Genomic DNA, 20,192 nt, shown 5'->3' with positions numbered 1-20,192 from the left:
GAGCCGCCACTCTCTCAATGGAGGAGGCAGTGTACTCGTCCATGACAGTCAATGCAATGCTGATGCTGTGCATGGACTCCTCCATGCACCCTACTGTAATAATAAAAGGTTGTGAAAACAGTCATATAGCATTAATCCACTCATGTAGCCACCAGGCTTATGTGAACAGAGTGTGATAACAAGCAATTTTTTAAAACACTTCAGACATTTTTTTTCAAAGATTTAAAGGCAGGAGCTTCAAATGCTTTGACAGTTTGACAGTTGCCTTTGGCAGTTCATTGTGACAATTTTAACAGTTCCAATGAGCTTAACAGTTAATGAGATTACGCACTTCTTAAGCATATCCATGCCTAATCTTAACAACCCCAAGGAGCGCCTTGCCTGTCCCAGGGGCACCTGACCTCCCCCAAAAGGCACATGACCCCCTCCGAAGGTGTCCTGAGACCATATTCAAAGGGGTGCCCTACCTTTCCAAAAGGGCACCCCACCCCTCCAAAGGACGCCGCAAAGCTCAGACCTGCTCCTACCTGTGCCCTTTGTATTTCACACACCCGGATGACCAATATTAAACATCAGTGGAGGCAGCTGCCTCCGTGAAACACACATGCACAAATCCTAGCGCGAGCCCATTCCTGCCCCTGGGGAATTGTCGTGTTCGAAGGCGGGTCTTCTGATTTTCAGTCTCTTCCGTCACTTTCACAGCAATGACCAATCAATGGCCAGCCAGCGTGCAACACGCGCTAAAAAGCTGAGCGCTGCCAGGGTGGAGGCAGGAAGAGGGCGAGCGATGACATCAGCGTGGGCGTGGGCGAGCACTGACAGAAAGCTCCCTGAAGGCAGAGAGTTGCCTCGGGGAGCTGAAGACCTGAAACAGCCAAAAATAAGGGTTTCAAAAGCTGAAAAAAGTGTCCATGCATCACAACCAGTCACCCGAAAGTATAGCTTTTGAAAACGCTGTCCAGAGAAATTTATTTACGTTTTATTTCATCACGGAAATCTCATCCCGCCCATGGATGAGGTTTGTTGAGAAATGCAAAGGCCAATTCACCCGTCCGCCAACCGTAAGGTTGGACAGGCTACGTAAAATGACAGGCAATTGCGCCGTTAATGGGCTTAATTGCCCTCTTAATTGTCGGCGGGCGTATTTCTGAGACAACAGTGAGACAGTCACCCGACGTCATCTCGCGTGATTTCATGCCCGATTGGGTGGGGCGCGCACTCACCCAATCAGCTTAAAATTCAGCCCCATGATTCCCTGTTCCCACTTTAAGAACTTAGTAATTTGTTGATATACATCATTTCCGTTTGATATGGCATGAAGCCTAAATGCAGTGCAGCGCTAGCCCTGACCATTTTGTAAACCTTCATTTTAATTGTTTAGAGAACAAGAATTCTCTCCTCCCCACTTTGCCATCTGGAAATTCTGCAGGGTTTCCTGCTCTCCTATTCTTAATCGTTTATGTTGGTTCTCTGGGAGTTCTGGCGATCTCCCGCCAAAGTTCAGGCAGGACATTGGGAAATTTAGGGCTCTGGCGTGCATCCTTCCTTTTCCAGCCAGGCAGGAGCCAAGGCGTCTAAACATGGTCTGTCTGGTTGGAATCAGAGCCGTAGCTATATATTTCTCAGTCTGTATATTTTTATAATTTAATAGATTTGGAGAGGCAGGGAATTGCTAATGATGATCCAATCAGGTTTGAGAGCATAGGTGGGATCAGCCATCTCCATTAGGAATAGGATGGCTGAGGAAAAACCACTTCACTAGTGCACCAGAGCCCCAACCTTACTGTGCATTAGTAACATCGCGTGTCATGATCCATTTTATAAAGTCAGTTGTTACTGCTGCTTTATAGTGTTTGCAAGTTCTGCTCCACCCCCACACTCATATATTGCTACACGCCCCCACCCCCACAAGTCTGAATAATGACAGAGGAATGCACACGCTGGCAAACTGAATTTTTTGTATGAGATTTTAAAAATCTTTAAACCCTATCATGTTCACATCACAGAATAAAACAAGTAGGCGATTTTACACTATTTGACCCAAAGTCAAAATCTACCTCAATATCTATCAACATAACACGTTTTTATATATAATGGATTGAGCATTGAAAAAAAAAACACAACTTCTACAGATCCACAGAAGTTATGCAAATAGGAGTCTGTAACAGAGGTGATGGCACAATATGGAACAAGTAACAGAAACTCTTTTTTTAAAGATATGTTACATATGAAATCCACCAATAATCAGAAGAGTAATTTAATAATGAACTATAATTGCCAATTACGTTAAAGTGCTTTTGGATGACATCACAAATTCAAAGGTTGGATAATGGTGGAAAATACAGTATACACTACACTGTGCTGCAGTTCTTCCCTAAATTTAAAAATACTTTTAATACATGAAAGCATATATACAATAGGCTGAATATTAATGTTTGGATCCCCTCGCAACACAGGAGGCCGGCAGTAGGTCGTGAACCCGCAATGGAGCAGGTTTATCCACAGCAGTTTAGCTGAAGCACATCATTAGCATCCTACTCCCAGGTCTCCCATCCAGGCGGAGTGGGTGCACGTGATCATGACCTGCACGTGACTGTTGGAGCCTCAGTTTTTAAAGGGACCCTGTCAAGGGACAGAATTCTGCAACTGGCAAGCAAAAGACAGCAACTCAGAGTGATGTAGCCTCAAGGCTGCCCCACCCAGTTTTCTAAGACACCTCTGCGGCCATAAAGACCCGCGGAGAAATTTTGTTCCCGGAGGATGGGAGGTGGAAGCCTGCCTCGCAAGCCAAGCAGCAGTGACAGGAAGTGGCTGAGGATGTGAGCAGCAGGTTTGCACTGTCTCGTTTATGGAATCAGTGCCACAAGAGGTTCAATGACCTCATCAGGACAGGAAAGGTGTGAGGCAATCCAAATTCAAGTGCCAACCTCCTCGCAGTACCAGCCTTTACCTGCACAGCACTCCTCAGAGCAACACACCTTGCAACTCCACCTATTCCTCTCTTGAGGCACCTCCCTACGCCCCCATCTGAATTGACACTCAGACTCATCATATTGCCATCTCACACCCGCCCCCTCACTGTCTCTATCAGAGGACACAGAACCTCCAAGCAGCGTTCAGCCGGATGCAGATGCCGGGCCTCAGGGACTGTCGATGTAGAGGACTATTCAGTAGCAGCTGCAGAGAATGCGCGGCGCTCTATCTTGTTCAGAGGCAGGGGCACATGAGAGAGATTGGGAGAATCCATGATAACTGTTTATTAATCGTGTTTAATTGTAAGCAGGTGGTGGGCATTAACTGGGGATTCACTGAAACTCTATAAATAGACACAGACTATAGCTAACACATAAATGTTAAATGCTTGTAATGTAATGTAATGTATTGCTCTGCACTGTAGATCATTTCTTCAGCCCAAAAAAAATCATGTTTTTGCATTTACTCAGCGTCAAAGTCAACCCACCCCTTTTCTCAGCCATGATATGCTACATTCGCACAAGTAGACAGCCGCAATTCTTCACCCCACAAGTGGATGCTTTACTTACTGGTACGTTATAATCAGGTGCAAAGATTCAGGCAATATGGGCTGTGTTGTGGAGATGTACAGGAGTTTAACTCACAGCCACACAGAGCAGACCCTGCATGGCAATTCACTTTTATACTCGCCATATAAGTCGACCCCCATTTTTGGAGGGATTTTTCAAGTGCTCATAGGTCGTCTTATATGCCAACATCTGTGGAATATATATATATATATATATAAATCAATGTTGGCTCCAGTTCAGTCCTCTACCAACTGGCTTTCTGGAATAGAACAGTCCATCTCCAACATGAGTGTCATGATGCCACAAGCTTTGCACTGATGTCTACCTCCACGGAAAGAGTGGAAACCCCCTCTCTTGGATTCCATATAGGTCACTAGTGCCTCCAAGGCAAAGTGACTAAACCTTGGAGCCCTCTCTTTTGCCTGATGCACTATTTTTCTTGATCTTCAGTGTTCCAAAATCACTTCAGTTCAATAGTGCACCTTCCCTTTGCTTTTGAGAGCTGGAGGCTAACTGGAACCCACGCTTTCCCTGCACACTATTAGGCCTGCCCATTGTGCAGCCAGATAGCCAGCACTGAGGCATGCAGATGGTCAGTCCCAAGCTACAATCATGGTAATGAGGTGCCAACACAATGCCACCTCCAACTGAACCAATGTGGGCTGTTCACAAATCATGGCCCCCGTGTCCAAACACCAAGGTAAGCCAATGTTTTAGCCTATTGTGTATTTTGCTTGATTTAGAACTCAGTCTACCGTGGGATTGGCTAAAAGTTGCATCTCTCCAGGTTTGCTGAATGTCAGTGAACAAACTAAAGGAGCTCTGAAGCTGGGGGTTGTTATCTTGTGCTAGCATGCCACAAATTCTGGCTTATCCATCAGAAATATTCCTTTAATGCGCAGTATGTGTACTGAGTAAAAGGAAAAAATGCTGGCAACCAGCTGTGTAATTTTTATATTTCATAAACAAAAGGAAAGGATGAACTACATCACAGACAAAAAAAATGGAATTCCATTGCATTCAGTGAAAGGCGTTTTCAAGATAGGGAAAAGTTTGCATCAAATCTATTTTTTTTCTAACTTTAATTAAAATGCAGAATTCTATATAGTTAACATAGCATTTTTTTTTCAAAAAATGCACTTTATTCATAAAATTTGTAAAAATACATGATATAACTGTTCAAATTTGGCATTACATTAAGTGCAATACAGATCAGTTTCTTTCAATACATCGCAAGAGTTGCCTTGATACGTGCGATTACTGGTTATACTTACAATGTATATTTACTTTTCATGTCAAATATTCTCTGGTGCACGGGGGCCAGGATTGAATATGGGTGAACAGGGTCTCACCCACCAGTTGGAGAACTGGTGGGAACCACATGCCACTTCCGTGGGGAAGGCTCAACCAGATCAAGTGCCTCTCAAGTCACTTAACTGGCCAGCGTTGGGCCTTCCCTGGGTTTTAGGACCCCGGTGACAGAAATCCTGCCCGCTGAGAGCTGCCGACCAATCAGAGGCTGGTACATGCTAATCGGAGTGGTGGCTGCTGCTGGCAACACCCCACGGGCTTCACCCGGGGTCATCATTGGATCCCTGGACACAAGTGAGCGAGGGTGGCATGGAGGATGCGGGGAAGGGCTCGCGGAAGGAGGGAAATGGGGGGTCGGAGGCAATGGCAGGGCAGTGGCTTTCAGTGCCTCCCCCCTTGCAAGATGCCAGATCCCTCAATTGGGCACATAGTGCCTGACAATGAGGGACATCCCACTTAGGGTTTGCTGAGCAACCTTTGGGAGGCACAGGAAAGCTGTGCGACTCCCATTCAATCCTTGAGCCACCAGCAAATTCCACAGGGGTGCAGGGATAATTAGTGTCTCTTGGCTCATCAATGGGCCTAATTGACATCCCACTGCCAACGGACAAGTTTCCTGCATCTGACCCTCCCTGCCTCCAAATTAATCGGAGCGAGGGGGTGTAAGTTTTCCCGCAACTGGCAGACTGACGTGCGGGCTCTCCTGCAAATAAGTTGCCCGGACACCAAAGTTACCATGGCGGACTGAATTAAACTCTGCCCGGGGTCCGTTCAATTTTAAAGTTATTGTCATGTGTTATCTGCTTGCCAGCACCTCACAGCACATGCAACCACTGCCCATCAAGCTAGTAGAGGGAGACTCTGGGAGTAAAGTTCAATATACCTTTAAGCTTTTTAAAACAAATCTTCTGTTACTAACAAAGCAGTGTTAGCTAACATTGAGTTATATTTAAATATGTTTTCTTTTAACGTACAGTACTAATTGTATCGGTTCACCTCAAACTGGGCTTGGCAGCGCCACAGACTAGCCTGCAGAATGCCTCCCTCGTTTTCTCTTTGTTTCCCACTGGTTGTATTCTTTGGTCTTAAAAACCGGCTTTATGTATCACAGATGGTTTTTTTAAATAATATTTGCATCATGCTGATCGCCAGCCTTGTACAGTAGGGTTTTTTTTTTTGAAAATCTCTTGTTAGACTAAAAGCGTACATACCTTTAATGCTAGTTCAAAGGCAGACAAAAAAGCAACTCAGGTACTATGCACCTTGTTAAACTGGGCTGTAAAAAAAAAACAGTGGCCATTTACCATTGCTTCAGCTTCTGTATTGCAGATGTTTGTAAACTACATGTTGTGGCTTTAATGTATAATTATTATGAGGCCGCATGATTTAATTAAGAAGCAGTATCTACCTAGCAACAGATGTTCCAGCAACTTCAAAAGGAGATTTATGGAAAAGGGTTTTTAAAAATTCCTACCGTGGAAACAAAGTCTATTTCAGAACATATCAGGCTGGAAAATTAAACTAATCATATGTATGGTTAGCTTCTATTTGAACAGTGTACTTAATAGCTTAATGTGGAGAAATGTGATATGGCCAGTTTGGTTAAGAGAGCATCAGAAGTCACAAAAGCTTAAAGAAATGATAACAGCCCTGACCTTCTCTAGTTAGATGCCAGTACAAAACTGGACCTAAAATTGTGTATGAACTAATGCCTTTGCGCACAGTTATTTTCTCTGCTGCTCAGCGCTGGGTGACATTGTAATGGAAAAGTAAGTGATGCTTTGGCCCATTTGTCCAAACACAGCAGTCGTTTTGTGCTGCACTTGTAACTGAGAGGAGCAGATGCAACTAAGGGCATCCAAAATGTCAATAGTGTTGCTAAATGTTTGCATTTTTATCAATATTTGGGTGGGAAAGAGTGTTATATTGACCCAAAGCCTGTTGGTGAAGTATAAACCTAGACACTAATACTTTTCTTGATAATGGGTGTAGTTACAGTAATGCAGCATTGCATATATTTGCTTCCTAGTTACCAATCCAGTGTTGCAGTAGCCTCTCTTTATACTCTTTTGGTCGAAATAAATTAACCAGAGGAAAAATTAATTAACAAATTAAATTAAAGTGATAGCCCCTTAAAGGGCCACTGTAACAAAAGGACAAAACATTAAAGGAAACTTATCAAACTAAATCAACATGACACTGTTGGGGGCTGACGGTGCACTCCAGTCCACCGGTCATGGAAGGCAGTCTCTCTTCATATTCTTTTTGGTAGACCAAATTAACAAGGGAAAAAAACAATTAGCAAATTAAGTTAAAGAGTAAATTGATTGTATCAAATTGACAGCCCCTAAGCGGCACTGTAAATAAGGAAGAAATTTAAATGAAACTTTCCAAATCAAATCGAGGTATCATTTTGGGGGCTGATAATGCACTCCAGCCCCCCATGGTCCCCATTGGCCGCAGCAGGCAGTCTCTCTTTATATGTGCTCTTCGTACTTAATTAACCAATGTTCTTCACCTGTGTATCTTCACAATGTAATAAACATACCATTAATGGTGGTGGGGTGCTGGGGGTGGAGCAGGGCAGGGGGGAGGGGGTGGGATGAGTCTTCTAGATTTGCATTTGACTATAAGGAAAAGTGCTCCTGATCAGATGGAGAAGCTTCTTTGCTTTGGAAATAACTTGAGCTTCTTCATTCAGTTTTATAGAAAAGCGACAATGGTTGAATACTCTAATTTCCCTCCTCTCTGCCTTTTGACTTCTCACTCCTCCTGTAAGAAGCTCCCTTCATGCCAACTACTTTGACAAAGCTTTTGGTCACCTTTCCTAATATCTCCTTATGTGGCTCATGTCAAATTTCATCTCCTTATATGACTCATTTTTTCAAATTTAGTTTGATACCACTCCTGTAAAGCACCTTAGAATGTTTTACTATGTTGAAGGTGTTGTATAAATGTAAGCTGTTGCTGTGTTGGTGATGGCGGTGCAGATTAACCCTGTTTTTAACTCGTATACACCTCATACAAGTTTCAGGATTTGTTTTCAAATGTCTAAACTGGAAGAGAGGGAGAATGGTCATTTTTCTTGGGTTGAGGCTGAAGAATCCTAACCATTAGCTAGCCTGGGATGAGTTATTTTCCATCCCTGGTAAACTGAAGCAAAGTGATTCACCAGACCACAAACGATGACAATGTTTTTGTCCTCCACTTCTGGTGCTCATGATGTGTTCCAAATATTTCTGTGCCCCACTGACAAGCTCTTCGTTCACACCAAAGTTGTACTTTGTTACATAGAAACTTACAGCAAAGAAGGAAGCCATGTCGCCCATCATGCCTGTGCTGGAACTTTGAAGGAGTTATCCAATAAGGCCCATTCTCCTGCTCTTTCCCCATAACATTGCAATATGATTACCTTTTAAGTTACTATTGAATCTTTCAGGTAGTGCATTTCAGATCTTAACAACTGACTGAATTTTTAAAAATTTTCTCAGCTTTCCCCTGCTTCTTTCGCCAATTATTCTTTTAAAGTTTATTTTGCCTCGCGAAATTTCAAGCTTTTACCAGGGAAAACATAGGCCAGGATCTTCTGTCCGGTGTGCGGGGGGGGGGGGGGGGCCCCAATGCTGACGTGTAAAATGACGCGCGGTGACGTCGGGCTTGTGCCCCGATGTTAATGCGCATCATTCCGATCTTCCGCTCAGCGGGCGCGCACCCGAGTCGGCGGCGCGTCCGCCAAACTGTCAAAGACCGGTTAAGGCCATTTAAAAATCAATTAGCCCTATTGAGAAAGCTGCCCTTCCAACCTTAAGGTTGGCAGGGGAGCAGGCGAAGAGCCCAGGTGGCCTTCACATTTATCATGAAACCTCATCCACGGGCGGTATGAGGTTTCATGAAGGATTTATTAATGAAATAAAAACTTATATCAAAATTCATAAACATGTCCCAGCTCATGTGACACTGTCACATGAGGGGACATGTCTGAATAATTTTTTTTTTTTCAATGTTTAATATTTAAATTAATCTCCCTGAGGCAGCTCCGTGCCTCAGGGAGACTTCTGTGCTCTTTCGCACGCATGTGGTCACAGGCCCCATCTCTCCCTCTTCCCCCCCACCCACTCAGCGCTTCCGGGTGCGCGTCACAATGGGCGTACCTTAATTGGCCCGCCCACATATAATGGTGGCGTGCAGCCGATTGCAGGTGACGATTAGCTCCGCGCCCGCTCCCGACCGACCCCCCCACCAACGGGGAGAAAATTTTCCCCATAATTTTGACAAGTTGAAATTGTGTCCCAGTTGATAAATGCTACGTAACTTTTAGATGTGCTTCTAATGATGCCACATACAATTGTGGAAAAATTGAGACCAAAATCAACCAGATTTCCACAATGGCAAACTTGTGCAAACAGCCATGTCTATTTAAATGCAAAAGATTTAGAATATAACACTATGATATCTAAAATAAGCTATCAGAGTGGTATTTTTAAATGACCCTAACCAAATGTTGTATGTTTAAATAGATTATAGGTTTGTAGTATATTTTGAGAGGAAGTTAGTGAAACTATAAAAATTACAGTTAAATTGTTTCTGTCTTTGCGTCTTAACTAACCATGAAAATCAATCGAAGAAGGGAGACTTGGGGTGGAGTGTTACAGAATTGTTTGCCTTTTCCTAACTTTATAATAGCCATCCATAATATAATTAGACCTGCTCAATGTGAAGTTTCAGAATCACTTTGTCATGAAAATATAATAGTTTTCATAATATTATTGTGATTTATTGTAAAAGAGGGCTATTGGTGGGGTTTAGACAGTTTCTTTGTGTGTGTGGGATTTAATTGAATTGGAGACAGCTGGTCTGGAGGCTTTGATGCATCAAAAATGAAGCTACGTTTGAAATGCTCAATACGTAAACATGGCTGAACTTTTAGATTGTGAAGTGTAAAGAAAATTTGCATTTTTAGATAAATTAGGTTAGTTTGAATTTCAAAGAGATGGTAAAATGTTACACCTAGCCAGAAGAAGCTAAGCCAGTGTGTTTATTTTTCCCAAAGGTTAATGATAAAATTAGTACTATGAAAGATTTGTATTATGAGGGGGGTAAAGTTCCAAAAACATATCGGAACAATGGAATTTGGATTAAAAAGGGAAAACAGGTATAAAGGAGAGAAGGCTCTGTGTAAGAGTGGAAGGCATTTTAAGATCTAACACAAGTGTGAAAATCCTCCAGCATCTGTGCATCCAGTTGTTGTCTACGGGAACCAAAGCTGAGAGAACTCATTTTGAATTCGACTGTCCAGGTTATTGTGTTGCTTTGCCTGGATCTGTTTAAGTCTATTTGTTTTTTTACTGTTGCCTTAATGGGGGTGTAACTGGAAGCCTGGTTAATTAGGGGTTTTAAGAGTTATTATAGTAGCAATTTATAGACCTATGTATGTGCTTGAAATCTTTTCTTTTGTTAATAAATGTTTCATTTAGTTTTCTAAAAACCTCTGATGTCATGGTAGTCTTATTATTTCTGAATTCAGGGCACGTATCTCGAAATAAAATGCAAATTGTAAAACAGTTGTGACCGCGTGATCAAGTTTCCCTCATGGATTCGATCCGCCTGGCACATATCATCTGCCACATCATAACAATTTAATAGAATTAGTCACCTGAAAACAAGGCCTTGAAATTATGCTTTGGGTTCACAGCATATGTGCATTTAAGGTATCCCTCTATTTAAGCGGCTGCATTGGGTAATTTATTTTAAAAGTATAGAGACCATTTTGATCATCGCTAACTAATTTTGAATAAGCTTTCATTGGCGAGTCTATCCAAATGATGTTTCCATCTCTGGTCATTAAACAAATACAAAGATTGTCAAAAAATAAATTATTTTACTTAATTATTTGTTGTGTCAACTGTGGCTCAGTTGGTAGCTTTCTTGCTTCTAAGTCAGAAGGTTGTTGGTTCAAGTCCCACTCCAGGGGTGGAATTTAATACTCTCCCCCAAAGGGGGATTGTTGGTGGGGAATTTATTCAGGCAGGAGGGTGCTGGTTGGGACCCCCACCACCTTCCACACTCAACTCCAATTAAGTCTGTGCTGCTAATTGAGGACCTTAAGTGGGCAATTAATACCAATTTAAGGGCCTCATCCTGCCACTGGTATCAGCCCCGCAGTGGGCGGGTGGCCCACAACATGGGGAGCAGGACAAGCAAACCTGTGCAGAGCTGCTTCAGGGAGATTGAATCGATGTTCAAAAAATTAAATAAAAGGTTTAAAAATGTATTTAAACATGTCCCCTCATGTGACTGTGTCAGATGAGATGGGGCATGTTTATATATTTATGAATTTTTAAAATTTATTTAATAAAAGCTTTAGGAAGCCTCACCCCGCTCGTGGATGAGGTTTCCTAAAAAAAACGCGAAGGCCGCTTGGGCTTTTCGCCTGCCCGCCAACCTTAAGGTTGGACGGGCAGCGTTAACAATCACAAATTTAGTTTGTTCATGGTCTTAATAGGCCGTTTACATTTCGGTAGGTGCGCAGCCCGCTGAACGAAATATCATGGGACTGCGCAATGACGTCGGGACACACACCTGACGTCGCCACGCGTCATCATGTCAGCTCCGCCCCGGCATGCTGACTGAAAAATTCTGCCCCATGTTTCAGGCACAGATTTGCTTGGTTTTTACACCACTTTACTGATGTCAATGTGCAGGTTCGAGCCGGGAAATCAGGTAACTTATTTTTCATCCCCTTCACCTCCTGTAGCAGGAGCCAATTCCTCCACATAACCACCGCCCCTAAGTATCCCTCCCTCCAACCTCACCTCCAAGCCCTCAGAGCAATTAGGCCGCCAAGTGCCTGTGGGAATTGTGTGAAGAATATATGCTGCAAAGCTGTAATTAAGGCTGACCCTGGAAACTTTTCCAGGGTCAGTGGTGGGCCACATTAGGACACGGTAGTCCCACTCAGCCACACTTCCATCAGCAGATAAAAACAAAAAACTACTGCAGTGCTGGCAGAGGGGAAAATGCCAGCCTCTTTGTCAAAACGATTTTGGTGAAAGTTCTCTCCCTGAGGCATTAAACCACCTTTTCCCTTTTAAGGTGCAGATTGGCTTGCGGTGAATTTTTGCAACCCTGCATCTTCTGCAGAGTGTTGATTATAAACTTAAAAGTGAAATGGCGAGTATATGTCACAGTTTGTTGGACCAGTGGAGCACACAGGGTAGGCTGTGATGTTGTGCTTGCGTTTCTCTGCAGTATTTAATTTTAGCCAGACCAAGCTAGGGAGGAGCGGAATAGATGTCAGTTCATTGCTCACATAGAGAAAATATAAAATAAAACAATTTTCCTGGGGTTTCATGTCACTTTAGTGATGGTGATGGGCAGATGGAGGCAGGAAATCAGACAAAGCTGGTTTTCATCACCTTACCGTCTCCTCACAGCCACTTTCTCTGCACATGCACCCATCACCCCACCCCTCTGAGCAGGAAGCTCCCAAGTATGAGTGAGAATTGAGCCAGGAGCAAGCCCAGTTTGTTCTTCCAGTCTTCCTAGTGGCTAGATAGGGCGTACAGCTAACTGAAACGTTTGCTGCTTCCCTGCTATCCCAGTCAGGAAAAGGTAGGCAGAATAGGGAGCCTAAGGGAAAGTCACAAAAGGTTTCGGTTTCAACAGCTGTTATGTAGCTATTAAAACTGTGGTGGGCAAACTGGAGCCATTGAGTCAACTTTGGCACTGGCGGAAATTTTCATTGGCTTAGGAAACCAAACAGAAGATTGTTGAATTGGCATGAATTCAGCATGGTGTGGTCTCAAAAAGCAGGATCCCTCTTCAACTCAAAACCAAAAGCATTTGACAGCACTTCACGGGTCTTTTTGAGATCGCTTCCCATCCTTAGGAGCAGAAGAACAGTGAAAGGAAAATTAAAATTACAAAAATCAACCACATGCAACAGGAGGATATTATTAGCTGCAGTCAAAGCAGTAAAATCATTGCCACACATCTGAAAATATTTGATAGCTTGGCTGCAAAGTGTCCAATTCATTAAAAGTTGCTGCCAGAATTGTTACCTGCTTGCTTCTGCTCTGATTTTCACTACCTAAACAAAATAGTATCGAATTATACATAGATTGAATTGGTTGCATAAGACATCTAGAAGTTAAATTTTCCTGAAGGTTCTCCTGATCTCTTCTTTCGGCCATTTCTACAGGATTTCCTTCAATCTTCCACCAAAATCTTGGTGCCAGATCAGGAGGAATGCTTGTGGAAATCTCACCCCATCCCCATAACTTGTAAAATACTTATAGGTCTTCCTTCCATAAATTCTTGTCAAAGTGACAGTGCTGGGAGATAATAGCTTCTGTCTTGCTACTAAGCAGAGATATGTAAATGATGCTACTTGAGTTCGATCCAGAATTCCTTGCACGTTGTTCCATTCCTCAACCTCATCTTAAAAGAGCGGAACCCACAGAAGAAGTGTGATGTTTGCATTGTACATTTTCTGCATACTCACTGACATGAATTTTCCTGGCAATGTGGTAGTAGACTAAGAGGTGCAGGTCTGGGAAAATAGAGGGGGAGGTGGGCCGAGGCATCTCACTGATGTATTCCTGCTGCCACCTTTCTTAGGGGTGTGCTGGAAATAGGATCGCCTTCCTGCCCCACAGGGGCAGGCAGTTAATGACATATGTCAAGCCAAAATTGGACGGGGATTTTGCAGCATTTTTCCACCAGCGCAGTGGCTCCCCATCATGTATGGAGGTCATCAGCTCAATGGAGGCAGCCCTACGTCCAGCAGCAGTCTAGTGGGAGGGGGCGGGGGTCATCGGAGCTGGAGGCTCAGTCCTCCATGACCCGGCCGAAGCATAAGGGCCGCAATCATGGCCACACCCAATGCAGCAAAGAGGTTTCCCCTTCATTCCCCTCAATCACAACGATCGCCACACATCAACAACAATAACATATTTCCTTGTTTGAGAAATGTTTGGGACCTGCCACCTTAGATTTTATTTATAGCTCCTCCAAGTTGAGGTGCCCTCGTGGTCCTTGAACTGCATCACACCCACCTTTCTCAGTGGGGCTGCTGAAGCCCCAGAGCTGCTGGCTGTCTGATTGGGCCTGCAGTATCGACAGCCTGTCCGCTGGCCTTAGTAGGATGTCATCTCCCGAAAGAATGCTGAGCTGGTCTTGCTGCCGGCATGTGTGGGCTTGGATTCCTCATTTGGCTACGTGTCGGGATCCCAAAGCCCACGGCAAAACCTAACCCGCTGTCTGTCTGAGCAAGGTAATCAAATCAGAGCTCAAGTTTGAAACTTCATCTGGATTATTTTTTATCAAAAGCATCCAGTTTGGAATTCAACTCTCATCTCAGAGATGAACATTTGTGGCATCCAATTTTCCTGCTATTGTTTAAGTTGATTTGCTTCGAATGAGTCAGTCTAGAGTTAGAGGATCCTAGTTTGCAGGGACGGTACGAGCATTTAGAAGCAGATGTTTTATAGCTCAGAGCTGTCTGAAACTTTGAATAACACACCTGGAAATGAGGAAGACACTGAAATTATCCATCTTAGCCTCCTTTAACTATATGTTCTGTCTCAGCAGATCACAGAGTAATTTTGATGGGTACCTGTGGCACAGACTTCTTCCAAACCCAAATTGAACAAGGTGACGTGAAAGCTCAAGTCCCTTGTGATTATGGAAGGAAAAGATTTGCTAAGAGAAAAAGAGGGAAGGGAACGCACACTTCTGAGTAGAAAATTCAACAGAGATTCTAATGTTATAGCATGCGCAAGTCTACATAAGAAGAATTTTCTGCGTACGAAATGCCTCAGTTTCTGCTGGAGATCTGCGTCAGTCCGAGAATTTGATTCTTGAGTTTGTGTGGGTTCGCAGAGCAATCATTCTCAGTTGGAGAGACGCAAAAAGGTCACGGGTACAATTTCCACATGCATTTCTGCCTATCGAGCTTCTACGTCTTTTTTATGATTGACAAGTCATTCACATCGCTGTTTGTAAGTAGATTCCTTATTCCGCTTGCTCCAAAGTTGTTACAGATAAAAACTCACGGGAAAATAATTTTTGGGAGAAGTATCATAATATCTAAAGCAAAACAGAAATCCATCTGCTCTTTCTGAGGTACCTTTGAGAGAAAGTTGATGTATACTATATCCTAAGAGACCTTCTGCAACAACACAAGAAAGCTTAACACGGATGCAGCCCTGGAAAGGATGGATGTGTGGAGAACAACTCAAAAGAGGGACTTATAATTTTGTAATGCATTTTAGATGGACATAATACTTTCATATTTCTTATTCTGTAACTCAAAACAAATGATTCATACAAACAGTGGCAAGCTTTGGAAGGCTTGCATTGTTCAATTTGAAAGGTAGTTCTGCTTTAAACATGTTTATTTAAACAGTCTCGTTTTGATAATATTAAGTATTGTTGCTGCGTTATTTGCAAAAAAGGATCGATGCCAATTTGTGCACTTTTCTTAAGTTTTATATACTTCTTGGCCTTGGCTATAAAACTCACATTCTAAACAAATGATTAGTAAAGATACATTGCTCTCCAACCCTGAAGTCCTTACAGAGATTAAATCTTTTACCTAATAAATGCAGGAGTGACATATCGGGGAACATACTTTTATCTACCTACCTAAGTAAAGACAATACTGTTTATTTATTTTCCAAAAACCAATTAAAAAGGACTTACTTCACTGATTCTGGGGAAATCTCTTACTATTTATTTTTCTAGACCTTTCTTTGCAGACACATATCCTTTCCCAACTTTCACACTCAAGCACCCATCTCTTGCAACAGCATTATAACTGACTCCATAAGCAACACCATGGGTGACCTACCAGTCAACAAAGGAAGTTATACACAGAAATGGCATTGAGGTGGTGTGCTAAAGCAGCAATCGTTTACACCAATGTGCTGTGCCACAATATAGCACGGAATCGACATATTTAATTTTCAATATGGTGAATTTTTTGATTCAACTTGTGTGATCAAAGGGAGGCATTGAATAGGAGCAGGGCTAATAAAACAATGGCAACAAGAGAGGCTCAAAGACTCTCTCACTCCTCCCAGTCACTAAGAAGAACTGATGGTCTGCTCATAGCAGATTATCTTCCCACAGAGAAAGAATAAGAGAGAATATATTCCCTCACAAATAATTCCTCTTTTTTAAGACTCTAAACATTACACTCACTAATAGAGCATTAAATGAAACACAACAACTAGAATAAATTACACACCAAAGTGTAGGGCTATTTGTAATATTCAGTCCTGGATGGGTCAGTTTAAAGTCGACAAAACTGAAGCTATGCTGTTTGAATCTCCCCTTGTTACTCACTCAGGCCAAACTTGATGATGCTCAATCCTGATGCTTTCTTTGACTGCCAGATAACCGACATTGTCCCTTTGTACCCTGGAACTATGTTTGTTTATGACCTACCTTATCAAGCTGCTGAAATTTTCATCCATAGCTTCAATAACTTGGGGATTGCTTTCTCAAATGCTTTCTACACTGACTTCTACCCTTCACGAATTTCAGTTACTCCAGAAATCCGTGGCTTGAACCCTGTCCCATGTAAAGCCTGCGCACCCACCTCACTGCACTGATTGCCTGTGCGTCAGTAAGTTGGGTTCAAAACTCTTCACTTCATTTTCAGATCCCTCCTTAGCCTTTCTTTAGCTTACTTGGAAAACTCACTCTCTCAATTCCAATTTTTTTTCTTTCATGGGATGTGGGCATCACTGGCAGGGCCAGCATTTGTTGCCTAATTGCCTTTGAACTTCAGGATTATTAGGCCATCCAGAGGTTCAGTTATGAGTCAACCACATTGCTGTGGACCAAACCAGGTAAGGATGGCAGATTTCCCTCCTTAAAGGGCTTTAGTGAACCAGATGGATTTTTACAACAACCAATAATAGCTTCATGGGCACCATTATTCCAAGTTTTTTATTAATTGAATTTAAATTCCACCAGCTGCCATGGTGGGATTTTAACCCATGCCTCTAGATCACTTAGCCTGGGTGTCTGGATTAATGCTGACAATACCACTATGCCACCAACTCCCCTTGACTGAATTTGTGCTTGTCTCCATCCCTCCTCTACAAAATGTATATGGGTCAAGTTTGTGAGAGCTTAGGGTCCCATGGCATAATATGAAGGTCAGTTCTGATGAAGAGTCATCACGACCTGAAACGTTGGGTGGAATCTTGTGCCTACTCAGTGGCGGTTATGGTGGTGGGGGGAACATTTCATCAGCCAGGAGGATGGTGGATGAAGACCCCGCCACCTTCCCACTTCCACCCCTATTAAGTCCGTGGCTGGAGGGCCCGTGGCTGGCCTTTCCGCCCTGTTGCCAATTGAGGCCCTTAAGTGGGCAATTAATGCCCACTTAAGGGCCTCATCTCATTGCCACTGGTATTAACCCAGCAGTAGGCAGGGTCTCGCCAAACAGAGAGCATGACAAACAAATCCTGGCATGTTGGCTTGCAGGTTCCCTTGGGGTGGGAGGGGGAGGTGGTGGGGGCAGGTGGCTCCCTTGTTCAAAGGCACTCAGTGCCTGACTCAGGGACATGGATTGGGAAAGGAGTGCCCTGTTGAGGGCCATCCTCTCCCCACCCATCCCCGCAATCCCACCATCACTCACCTGAACTTGGGTTCCTCCTCGATCCGAGGCCTTAGGTGGGTGCAGTACTGGCAGAAGCCACTGCCTCCCTGGTGACACTGCTGGGTACAGAAGAGCTGCCAACCTCTGATTAGTTGGCAGCTCTCAGTAGGCAAGATTTCTGCCACCAGAATCTTTGATCCCAACAGAAGATCCATTGCTGGTCTGTTAAGTGCCTGAGTGGCACAAGATGTGGTAGGCCTTCCCAAAAAGAGGTGACAAAAGTGTTTCACTAGCTCTTCAGCCAGTGGCCAAGACCCCATCACCCCCACAAGATTCTGCCCATTAACTGTTTCTCTCCACCGGTGCTCTCTGACCTGCTGAGAATTTCCAGAATTTTCTTTTCATGTTCTGTTTTCCAACAATTGCAGTATTTTGCTTTTATACTAAGGTTGATTTGGTTTGAACACAAGTGTTATCATACGTATCATTTGACTATACAGATACTGGGTTTTATTTCATAGCGTGTTACTTGGGGTTAGAAGACCCTTTTTTGTGTTATTATCCTGTTCTTTGTAATAGACGATGCATGCACACATAGTCTCAAAGGTATCCTCTCCATCAGAGTGACATTTTCGGCTGCTCATAATTTGAGGGGCTCCACTATGCAAGCGAGGGGCAAAACAAGGAGGCAGGACCTCCATGAACTACCACAGATGATACGGGGATTGAACCCATGCTGTTGGCATCATTTTGCATTATACACTAACTATTTAGCCAACTGAGCTAACCTGCCCCCATACAACAGATAATAAAAGATTGAAAAAAGTCATAAACTATTTCCACAGCCTTCCTTCCCTTTGAGATAATATTTGCGCTACGTATCTTGGATTGTTTCAAGAACAATATAATGATAGCCTTGCATTACACCTGAAAGGTGTTCTTTTAACAAGTGATGCTGTAATTTATCATTAAGGTTTCTTTGTGTTCTTTTGTGACTGAACATCTGCATTGACTTAGAGATGTAAAACGAGTCTAGATTTGTTTATTCTTCCAGCTTTCTTACCAACCGCACCAAAGGAAAAAGAATAGCAGGATCCACTTAAGTAGAAATTTCCAGATATAATCTACAGTTTATTATAAAGAATCCTTTACACAATCTAGTCTTATAACAAAAAGATAAAAAAACACATCAGTGTTTTTTTTTCCGAAACAAGTATTAATTCCTATGACTGAGCCCCTTTGCATAAAACAATTGAGAATGACTTCTGTTGATTCAAGTAGTTGGGTGCTAAGAGATCACAATTTTGAGCATCAGTTTGTTGAATTTGCTTGTTTTACGAAGGCGAGTTTAGTCATTTTTCAACAGCATAGCTGGATCCAGTGTTATATGTACGGAGGTGAGACATGTCATCCTTGGGGAGGAGATGGAATTGACATTCCCTAACTTGGCCAGCATCCAAGCCAATCCAAGCTAAACCCTCCCACCTTCCTAAATAATACAGGATGCAAAGGGGCATGTGATTTAAATCCATGAAACAGTGCTGGGAGTTTTAGCCCCCAAAACACAAACGGGTTTGCGTTGGGTGGGAAGTGTCTGAATCCCAATCCTGACCCACCCACTTCCAGTTTTAACGGAGATGAAACAGAGGGGGAGGGAGTGTAGGCACCAGGCCCACTACCAGAAGACAGGTTGGCAATTTAAATATTACAATAAGGCTGCATGTCTCCATCTAGCTGGAATTTAGCAAATTAAAGGAGGAATAATAGAAATTACAAGAGGTTTTCAATACTGACAGCCCGGGGACAACATCAAAACACAGTGATTAGAGCAAAATACTGCGGATGCTGGAAATCTGAAACAAAACAGAAAATGCTGGAAGAACTCAGCAGGTCTAACAGCGTCCGTGGAGAGATAAAAAACAGAGCTAACGTTTCGAGTACGTATGACTCAAACTCAGCTCTGTAGAAGAGTCATTTGGACTTGAAACATTAACTCTGTTTTTTTTTTGTCTCCACAGATGCTGTTAGACCTGCTGAGTTTTTCCAGCATTCTCTGTTTTGTTATCGAAACACAGTGATCTATGGTTAAGTAAGCACTCATGCAATCAGCCAAATCATTACTTAGTGCCAAAAAAAGAAGAAATAATGAATGGATAAGAAGCTCTTAATAGTGTGGAGAAAATTAATCAGCCTCTGATTAGTTAATTAACCAGCCTCTAATTGGTTGGCAGCTCTCGGCAGGCGAGAATCCTGCCCCCAGGGTCTTTGATCCTGGGAGAAGACCCATTGTTAAGTGCCTGAGTGGCACAAGATGTGACAGGCCTTCCCGGAAAGAGGCGACGCAGGTGTCTCACTAGCTCTTCAGCCAGTGGCTGAGACCCCTGTTTCCTCCATAAGATTCCGCCCATTAATCCTGTTTTTTTTCCGCTAATGTCCTCTCTCCAGGCAGAGTGAAGGTAAATTCAGAACTGGGCCTTTCAGAAAGCAAACGACGCAGAGCACTATTAGAATCTAACTGCTTCTAATTAGAAATGCCTTTTGCAGCAGTGGGTTCCTTTGTGTGCATTATATATTAGCCCCTATTCCCTTGAAAAATAGTAACTTGCAGCTGCCACCAACCACACCAAAGAAAATGGAAAAATATTGGTGCAATTCTATGGCATCATGCTCGATATGGAGGTTCCCATGTTTCAGATAAGACTTTTTTTATGTTAAATAAATGG

This window comes from Cetorhinus maximus, chromosome 25 (genome assembly GCF_964194155.1).
Source record: "Cetorhinus maximus chromosome 25, sCetMax3.hap1.1, whole genome shotgun sequence".
Taxonomy (NCBI): Eukaryota; Metazoa; Chordata; class Chondrichthyes; order Lamniformes; family Cetorhinidae; genus Cetorhinus; species Cetorhinus maximus.
Note: the sequence above shows the minus strand (reverse complement) of the source record.